The sequence below is a fragment of the Bufo gargarizans genome, chromosome 3 (assembly GCF_014858855.1).
Source record: "Bufo gargarizans isolate SCDJY-AF-19 chromosome 3, ASM1485885v1, whole genome shotgun sequence".
Taxonomy (NCBI): domain Eukaryota; kingdom Metazoa; phylum Chordata; class Amphibia; order Anura; family Bufonidae; genus Bufo; species Bufo gargarizans.
This window is the reverse complement of record NC_058082.1, coordinates 548,085,539-548,096,311: the sequence shown is the minus strand read 5'-3', so window position 1 is coordinate 548,096,311 and position 10,773 is coordinate 548,085,539.

The following is a 10,773-nucleotide window of genomic DNA, read 5'->3' as shown; positions in this document are numbered from 1 at the left end:
GGCCCTCCAGATGTTGTAAAACTACAATTCCCACCATGCCCTGATGATGGCTGTAGGTTGTCTGGGCATGCTGGGAGTTATAGTTTTACAACATCTGGAGGGCCACAGTTTGAGGATGCCTGCACTAAAACAAATATTTTTTGGGGAAAGAAAAATTGTTTTCGTGTCTCCAAAGTCTGAGAGCCATAGTGTTTTATGTTCTCTAGTGAACTGTTGGGGATTATAAAAATTTAGTACTCCATGGAAGTGTGATACTCCCTGAAGCCTTCGATAATGCAGAGGCCCGGATGATCGGGGCACGTGTCACATTGAGTAGTGGTGTCCTTGCGTATCCCCCTCTTGTGACACACTCTGCACTTTTTTTGGGTTCGTCCCTTCTTTCCAGTATGGGGGACCACACCTGGAAAATGTTGGCCAGGGACGATCCGGGCGCCTCCAGTTCCCGAGGTACTCCGGCCTGCTCTTTCCCGGTCCGAAAAGATCAGGTCCTTGAGGACTTCCTCATAGAATTGGAGGAATGTCCCTGTGCTGCCAGCGCTTCGGGATAGTACAAAAGAGTTGTACATGGCAACCTGCACCAAGTAGACTGCAACTTTTTTGTACCATGCCCGGATTTTGCGCATGGCATTATATGGCTTGAGGACTTGATCAGAGAGATCAACTCCTCCCATATACCGATTGTAGTCGACAATACAATCGGGCTTGAGGACCGTTGCCGCGGTACCTCGCACAGGGACTGGGGTGGTGCTGTTACCGTGGATTGTGGACAGCATAAGGACATCCCTCTTGTCCTTATACCTGACCAGCAACAGGTTTCCACTGGTAAGTGCACGGGTCTCACCCTTGGGGATAGGTACCTGGAGGGGGTAGGCAGGGAGGCCGCGTTGATTTTTCCGCACGGTCCCACAAGCGAACGTGGATCTGGCGGCAAGGGACCTGAACAAGGGAATGCTGGTATAAAAGTTATCCACGTACAAGTGGTAACCATTATCCAGCAGTGGGTACATAAGGTCCCACACGAGTTTCCCACTAACACCCAGAGTGGGGGGACATTCTGGGGGTTGAATACGGGAATCTCGCCCCTCGTACACACGAAATTTGTAAGTGTACCCTGAGGTACTCTCACAAATTTTGTATAGTGGAAATGTAAAGAACCAAGTAAGAAAATATTGGAGAAGGATGTTGGGTTAGACATCTCTACTTCAGAAGGAGAAATGGAAAATGTGCCAGATGAAGGAATATTGCAAAAGCTACAGTTTCCTGTAGACTTTCAGAAGGATAATGAAGCCATGTATGAAGAATAGTGATGTCCCGAACTATTCGCCGTCGAACAGTTCCTGGCGAACATAGCTTGTACGCATTCGCTGCGGCGGGCGAACATATGCGATGTTCGGTCCGCCCCCTATACATTATCATTGAGTAAACTTTGACCCTCTACCTCACAGTCAGCAGACACATTCCAGCCAATCAGCAGCAGACCCTCCCTCCCAGACCCTCCCACCTCCTGGACAGCATCCATTTTAGATTCATTCGGAAGCTGCATTCTCAGTGAGAGGAGGGACAGTGCTGCTGCTGCTGATTCAATAGGGAAAGCGTTAGCTAGGGAATTGTTCTGTGTCCACAGACTCATCTGCTGTAAGGACAGCGTCCTGACAGCACCCCAAAAAGCCCTTTTCAGGGCTGGTACATCAGTGTTTTTTTTTATATATATATATATATTGCAGTTGCATGGCTGCCCGTGTGTGAGAGGCTGCAGGCTCAGTCACAGACAGCACGTGCACACCATTCATACAGGGTGTGACAGAAAATACCTTTCAGATAAAAAAAAATTATATTTAATATTTTTCTGTGATATAATCACATTTGCAAGCCCGTGTGTGTCAGGCCCTCACAGACTGTATTGTGGCCACTGGCTAGTAGCTAGGCCTCCACTCATACCGTTACAGGGTGTCATTCACTCAAATACCTTGCAGATAAAAAAAATATATTTAAAATTTTTCTGTGATATAATCACATTTGCAAGCCCATGTGTGTCTGGCCCACACAGACTGTATTGTGGCCACTGGCTAATGGCTAGGCCTCCACTCATACCGTTACAGGGTGTCATTCACTCAAATACCTTGCAAATAAAAAAAATTATATTTAAAATTTTTCTGTGATCTAATCACATTTGCAAGCCCGTGTGTGTCAGGCCCACACAGACTGTACTCTGACCACTGGCTAGGCCTCCACTCATACCTTTACAGGGTGTCACTCACTCAAATACCTTGCAGATAAAAAAAATATATATTTAAAATGTTTCTGTGATATAATCACAGTTGCAAGCCCGTGTGTGTCAGGCCCAGACAAACTGTACTGTGCCCACTGCCCACCACTTATATAGGGTGGCAAAGTACCTTGCACGCATAGTACTACTTATATAAAAAAAAATGACAGGCAGAGGCAGGCCACCCCAAAGGGGCCATCATGGTCGTGGTGCTGTGATTTCCACTGGCCCTAGAAAAATGCCCAGTGTTCAGAGGCCACGTACCCTGAACCCAAAAAATTCTGAGAAAATAGTTGACTGGCTTACACAGGACACCCAATCTTCAACAGCTTCCGCTAAGAACCTTGACGCACCATCCTCCTCCAGCTCAACTTTGGTCACCACTCTCCCGCCCGCCGCCACCACCACCACCACTACCACCACAGACACCACAGCCGCTTCACTTGATCCCTCAGTGGAGTTATTTACACATCAGTTGGATGAAATTAGTGATGCGCAACCATTATTGCCAGAGGATGTAGATAACAGGGATATGTCTCAGTCAGGCAGCATTATAACACATGGGCGTACAGTATGATGATGATGATGATGATAATGTTGTACCCGCTGCTGCTTCCTTTGCTGAGGTGTCAGATACAAGTGAAGTGGTTGATTATGACGATGTGGCCGTGGATGCCACGTGGGTGCCTGCTCGAAGAGAAGAAGAGGGGGAAAGTTCAGAAGGAGAGACAGAGAGAAGGAGGAGACGAGTTGGAAGCAGGGGGAGGTCGTCGCAAGGAGCTAGTGGCATGTTGCCACCACCAGAATGCCATCATTGCAAAGCTCAGCAGTGTAGCATTTTTTTTGTGTGTCTGCCTCTGACAACAGCGATGCCATTTGCAACCTGTGCCAAAAGAGTCGTGGGAAATCCAACACCCACCTAGGTACAACTGCTTTGCGAAGGCACATGATCGCACATCACAAACGCCTATGGGATCAATACATGATGACGAGTAGAAGCAGCACACAAGCTCAAAGCCACCATCCTCCTCCTGGTCCAGCATCTTCAGCCACGTCAACCACTGCTGTCCTCCTTGCCCCCTCTCAACCACCCGCCACTCCGCCTCTCACCTTCAGCAGTTCCATCTCATCTGCCCACAGTCCGGTGTCTGTAAAGGAAATGTTTGAGCATAAGAAGCCAATGTCACAGAGTTACCCCCTTGCCGGCGTCTGACAGCTGGCTTGACGGAACTCTTAGCCCGTCAGCTTTTACCATACCAGCTGGTGGAGTCTGAGGCCTTCAAAAAATTTGTCGCTATTGGGACACCACAGTGGAAGGTACCCGGACTAAATGTTTTTTCAAAAAAGGCAATCCCAAACCTCTACTCAGTGATTGAAAAGGAAGTCATGGCATCTCTGGCATACAGTGTTGGGGCAAGGGTCCATCTGACCACTGATAGCCTGGTCTGCAAAGCACAGTCAGGGCAGGTATATCACCTTCACTGCGCATTGGGTCAAACTGCTGATGGCTGCCAAGCATGGAATGGTTGGTGACAGCGCCACGACTTGCAGGCAGGCCTACTGCCACCTCCTCTACTCCTGCTACTCCATCCTCTTCTATAACCTTCTCGGCTGAGTCCTCTTCTGCTGCTGCGTCTGGCTGCACATCAACTGAATCCCCCCAGCTCCTCAGGGGCTATTCCACATCCCGGATACGACTGTCTTGGGGTTGACTTGCCTGAAAGCAGAGAGCCTCACCGGACCAGCACTCCTGTCCGCCCTGAACGCACAGTTGGATCAGTGGCATACCCCGCACCAACTGGAGATCGTCAAAGTGGTGTGTGACAATGGAAGCAATTTGTTGGCGGCATTGAATTTGGGCAAGTTGTCACATGTGCTGTGCATGGCACATGTGTTAAATCTCATCATACAACGCTTTCTGTCTAAGTTCCCAGGCTTACAGGACATCCTCAAGCAGGCCAGGAAGGTGTGTGGCCATGTCAGGCGTTCCTACACGGCCATGGCGCACCTTTCAGACATTCAGCGCCGAAACAACATGCCAGTGAGGCGCTTGATTTGCAACAGCCCGACACGTTGGAATTCAACACTCCTAATGTTCGACCGCCTGGTCCAACAATAAAAAGCCGTCAACGAGTATTTGTATGACCGGGGTGCTAGGACGGCCTCTGCGGAGCTGGGAATTTTTTTGCCACGTTACTGGACGCTCACGCGCAATGCCTGTAGGCTCATGCGTCCTTTTGAGGAGGTGACAAACCTAGTCAGTCGCACCGAAGGCACCATCAGCGACCTCATCCCATTTGTTTTCTTCCTGGAGCGTGCCCTGCGAAGAGTGCTGGATCAGGCTGTAGATGAGCGGGAAGAGGAAGAGTTGTGGTCACCATCACCACCAGAAACAGCCTTATCATCGCTTGCCGGTGGCCACGCTACTAGACCCCCGGTATAAGCAGAAAGTGGCAGAAATGTTACCAAATTACCGAAAGTCAGAAAGGATGCAGCAGTTCAAAACCTAACTAAAAAATATGCTTTACACAGCTTATAAGGGGGATGTCACAGCACAACGGGAATCTAACTGGGGAAGAGGGGAAAGTAATCCTCCTCCTACCACAACCACGGCGGCAAGGACAGGACACTTTACAGATGTGTTGTTGATGGAGGACATGCAGAGCTTTTTCAGTCCTACACATCGCCACAGCCCTTCGGGATCCAGCCTTAAAGAACGACTCGACCGACAGGTAGCAGACTACCTCGCCTTAACTGCAGATATCGACACTATGAGGAGCGATGAACCCCTTGACTACTGGGTGTGCAGGCTTGACCTGTGGCCTGAACTATCCCAGTTTGCGATAGAACTTCTGGCCTGCCCTGCTTCAAGTGTCCTGTCAGAAAGGACCTTCAGTGCAGCAGGAGGCATTGTCACTGACAAAAGAAGTCGCCTTGGTCAAAAAAGTGTTGTTTACCTCACCTTCATTAAGATGAATGAGGCATGGATCCCGAAGGGACTGACAGTGGGGGATACGTTGACTAACAAAAGGCCTGATGGCATGCCTTGGCCTCAAAATGGTCCCCACGCTGCTGTATTTAATGTCTGCATACCGGATGAATTTCGTGAATTCTCCGCCACCATGACTGCTACAATGCAGGCTGTCATCTGACCTAAAAGGCTCATCGTTTCTCTGAACGAGAAGGAGCGACGTCTCAGGAAGGCTCTGATTGATGACTGTAGGTTCTGGATTCTTTCTGCTGGAAGGAAGGTTGTTTGTTTTTCCGAATCCAGCAAAACCCCCAGGAACTTTACCCTGGTATTTGGAACTAGGGAGGACTTCTTTAGGTTTATCACCCAACCTAGATATGTCAGAAGGGAGCAGAAGATTTCTTGATCTGCTATAGACTGAACCACCGTGTTTGAAATAAGTAGAAAGTCGTCTAGATAAGGGACAACCGTCACCCCCTGAGGTCTCAGGGAGGCGACCATCTCTACCACCAGCTTCGTGAAAATCCTTGGGGCTGAGGCCAGCCCGAAGGGGAGAGCCACGAACTGGAAGTGGTGAACAGACCCCCTGTGATCCTTTACTGCAAAACGCAGGAACCTCTGAGACTGGGAGTGAATGGGAACATGATAGTATGCGTCCTTCAGGTCGATTGTACAGAGGGACGCGTCTTTTTGAATTAAGGGGATGGTAGAATTTAAAGATTCCATCTTGAACCTTTTGTAGATCACAAATTTGTTTAGCCTCTTTAGATTTATGATCATGCGGAAGGCGCCCCCGGCTTTTTTACCAAGAAAAGGCTGGAGTAGAACCCCCGCCCCCGTTGAAGCTCGGGAACTGGAATTACTACTCCTAGGTCCAGAAGATTCTGGACCTCCTTCCAGATCTGGCTGTACTGAAAAGGAGAAGGGTGGTGAGAAATCAGAAATACATTCGGAGGGGGGGAAGATAGTTCTATTTTGTATCCAAACCTGACAAGATTTTGCACCCAGAGGCTCGGAGAAGTCTGTTGCCACTGAGCAAAATGTTGGGATAGTCTTCCCCCTATCCTGGCGTCACTGTTTCTCACCGCCCTTGTTTTGGGGATTAAGCAGGTACCCTCTACCTCTCCCCCCTTTGGGGTAACTCCAACGTCCGGTTTTACCTTTACCACGAAAGGAACTGCTTTGGGTATTTTGACCACGAAAGGAGGGCTTCTTTTTAGGGGTCCTATCCTCAGGGAACCCCTTCTTTTTATCAGTAGCCTTCTCGAGGATCGTGTCCAGTACAGGGCCGAACACGTATTCACCCGAGAAGGCTATGGAACACAATTTTATCTTGGAAGAGATGTCTCCCGACCAAGATTTCATCCAAAGTGCCCTCTGGGCCGCATTGGACAAGGCTGCATCTTTGGCTGAAAATCTAATTGTCTCTGCAGAGGCGTCCGCAAGGAAACCTGTGGCAGATTTTAGCAAGGGAATGGAATCTAATATTTGTTCCCTAGGCGTTTTGCTGCTTAGATGATCCTCTAATTCATTCAGCCATCGGTACATAGACCTAGCGACTGAAGTAGTGGCTATGTTTGTCTTGACACTAAACATAGCTGCCTCCCAGGACCTTTTTAATAAGCTGTCAGCCTTTCTTTCCATAGTGTCCTTTAGCTGACAGGAATCCTCAAATGGAAGTGAGGTTCTCTTATTGACCTTGGCCACCTGGACGTCAATTCTAGGGACCTTGTCAAAAATTTTAGAGTCTGATGGGTCAAATGCAAGGCGGTTTCTGAATTCCTTGGATATACCCAGCTTCTTTTCTGGATGGGCCCATTCATCTATCACCATCTCCTTAATGTTTTCGTTTATGGGGAATACCCTGGAGCGTTTGACCCTCAATCCCCCAAACATTTCTTCCTGAACCGTATAGGGTTGCTGAATGTCTTCTACCCCCATGGTATCCCTGACAGCTTTTAGAAGGTCACTCATTTCACTGGGAGTGAAGAAAAATTTTCTGGAGTCTTCAACGATCTCGCCCTCAGATAGGTGGTCGTCGTTCTCTTTTTTTAGAGGATGAGGCATCGGAGAGGATGAGGCATCGTCCTCTAAATCTTCAGAGTCAGAGGGGATGTGTGCCCCCTAGGTCTTTTTGGTGGGCGGATCTCCCTGGTATCCTCACGGAGGGAGGCCAAAGAAGACTTAGCCTCCTCCTGGATCATGGATCTAAACTCCTGCATAATTGAGGGCTGTTCATCTCTCACTATTTTAGCGATGCAATCCTTGCACAGTTTTTTTGTGTAATCCTCAGGAAGCCTGACGGAGCACTGGATGCATCTGGCGGTCTTCTTAACTTTTTTTTAAGTAAGTTTGGCCTAAGTGAGAGAGAAGCAGCCCATTTAATTTATGTTAATCTGGTATAGGAGCAAGACTAAATGCAGTATACCAGCAGACACCACCAGGGGGGGATAGTGGTTACCCTCTAAGGCGCACCCCCCCTTCTGCCAACTATTAAGCCGCCGTCTTGCCCAGATGGGCTACTCACGCAAGGGCGCTCGGGAGCGGTCTGCTCCTTCTGCTGTGGCTCTTTCTCCTGGTCCGACATCTTCCGGTAGGAGAGCGATGCAGAGAGCGCAGCAGGAAAGTGCTTGCTAGCGTCTTTTATAAAAATCCATCCACTTCCGGGTTTCGGCCTGCGGCCCGGAAGTGACGTCAGACGCGCGCGACAGCCCAGAGCGTCTTTCCGGTCGGCTACTTCAGAGAGGTAGGCGACCCGCGGCAGCTCAGGGCAGGCTTCCCTCAACAGGGAGCGTGACCCCGGCGTCCCCTGTCAGCTTGAGAACGAGTCCGCCGGAGAGCAGGGGACGCATCTCTGGGTGAAAAGGACCCGCAAGGGAGGCAAGGAGCACCACCGATGCGGTCACCCAGGTATTTGAAAATAATAAACAAGGTCCACTTCACCTCCCTGAAAGCCAGAGAGGACTTTTACTCTGTCCTGGCCACTATAGGGGCAGGAACACACTGGTGAATGGTGGTGGGAGGGGTCCTTTTAAACCTATCTCTGTTCCTGCCCCTACAGAGGTCAGGGGTCAATCTCTCTCTCTGGGCCGTCATGGTGGTGAAGTGGAAAAGTTTTTTGTGATGTTTGTCTTATATATTTTTTTTTTAAATATAACAAACTGACATAAGAAAATATAAATAAAAAGTATTTTAAAAAAAGTTGATCGGATGATGAGGCGCAAGAAGTGATTGGAGAATATAATTATGTTGCGTCTTCTGACGCTTCAACTAAAAAAAAAAATCTGTTCTTCAGTTTTGGTCGAGCTATGCTCCTGGACTGTACTCCGACCGTGGTGGTAACAACATGGTTGTCGAGCAGAATGGAGAACCACACAGTAACCCTGGGTTACAGAGCATGGGTAAAGTACTGGGCGCCTATATGATGTGACCTCTGAGCTCTGCTGGATCAAAGCCATGAGACTATGCTGTGTTGAAAGCCTGTAGTGCATAGTGCCCCAGGAGTGGTGATCCTGGGGTGCCTAAACTGAGAAGATGACCGGAGGTGACTGGGCCCACATGGTGATGGCACATTTTGCACAGCACTTTCTTTCTCATAATTTGCGCACTCACCTCTATTTGCTCGGTTTCGGCCTTGAAAATATGAGGAATTTTTTATAATTCCAGTCGAATGTCCCAGTCGTAACTGGCACACATTCACTTTATTTATTTTTGTGTTCACTATGTGCACTTTACACGTTTATTGTGTTTCACTAGGTTTTTCAGGGTTGCAGCGTCCTTACGGGTATCTTCTCCCTGAGGTCTAGGGGGTGTGTGGCGATATATTGCTTCCTCACCCCCCCTGACAGGGGAGAGTCCAGACCTTTGTTGAAGCTCATGGCTGATGCCCTGGGTGGCAGCCGAAGCAAAAGACGGGAGCATAGATGGGCGTACCCTTGGCCTCGGCTGAGGGTTGCCACTTGTCCCAGTCCCTTGCAAGAACCTTATGGCCTGGAGAGATAGGGAATGTTTTTTTTTTTTTTGGGGGGGGGGCCCTTCTCTTATGGAGAGGGACTGCGATAGACCACAACCTAGTGCACGTTTTTGTGTTGCACGATTTTGTGCATGGCGTGAGAAAGCACATACTTTGGACTTTCAATAAAAAAAATCTGTCTGCAGATAAGGTGCTGGCTTATTTAATATCCAAGTCATGTGTCAAGGCTTATTTAAAGAACTTAACATTGACTTCTAGGATAGCTGCCTTACATCTGGTGGCATCAGGGTCAGAGCTTCTTTAGAGCTCATTTGCATCCCTTTTCTCCCAGAGGAGCATATATGGCCCTTAAGTCTCCTCACGCTGATTAAAGGCGCTCTCTCCCTAAGGAGAGATAGTACCCTCCTGACATTCGTTTTTTGTTCTTTTTCTCAGCTGATGTAGTTGTTTTTTACTTTGCGAACTGTATCTCCCACCTACACATGGCAATTGTGACTGGGTTTGGCGATCTAATAGAGAACGTATGGTTTCTTAAAAGTTTTACCTTCCTTGTTGTTTATTCTGTTTTATTAAGGTGACATGTCATTACTTGCTTCTGATGTACTGACATCTTTGCACTCTATGGTTCTATGTAGCACTGTACATTTTATATGGCATTACAGGATGATCACTAATAAAGGGGAGGCAACTGTGGAGGTTACTTTTAAAGGGGTTGTCTTACTTCAGCAAAGAGAATTTAGCATGTAGAGACAGTTAATACAAGACACTTACTAATAGATTGCTGTTATCGATATTGCTTCCTTTGCTGACTGTATTCATTTTTTCATTGCATTATATACTGATTGTTTCCATGGTTACGACCACCCCGCAATCCATCAGCGGGGGTCATGCTTGCACACTATAGAAAAAAGCACCGGCATATGTGCGCCTCCAGGTTCCTAGCCAACAGCATGGTACCAATCAAACCGTCACCTCATCCTGCAAAAAATTAGATCTTACCTAAGAAAATCGCTCAAAAAAATATAAAAACTATAGCTCTCAGAACATAAAGAAATTAAAACATTATTTTAAAAAAATGCTATTATTGTGTAAAACTTAAGAAAAAGTATACATATTAGGTATTGCAACGTCAGTATGGATCTGCACTATAATGTCTCATGATCTAACCTCTCAGGTGAACACTGTAAAAATAAGTAAATAAAAACAACAAATTTTTTGGTCACCTTGCCCCATAAAGTGTAATAATGAATGATCAAAAAAAATAATCATATGTACCCAAAAATGGTACCAATAAAACGGTCAACTCTTCCTGCAAACAATGAGCCCCTGCACAAGACAAGCGACAGAAAAATAAAAAAAATATGGCGTTTAGAAAATGGAAACAAATTTTTTTTTCCAAAAATGCTTTATGTAAAACTGAAACAAACAACATATTTGATGTAATTGCATCCATATCAACCTGCTGTATAAAAATAACACATGATCTACCCTGTCAGATGAATGTTGTAAAAAGTAAAAACATTGCCAAAACTGGCACATTATCCCATAGTTTCCAAAATGGGA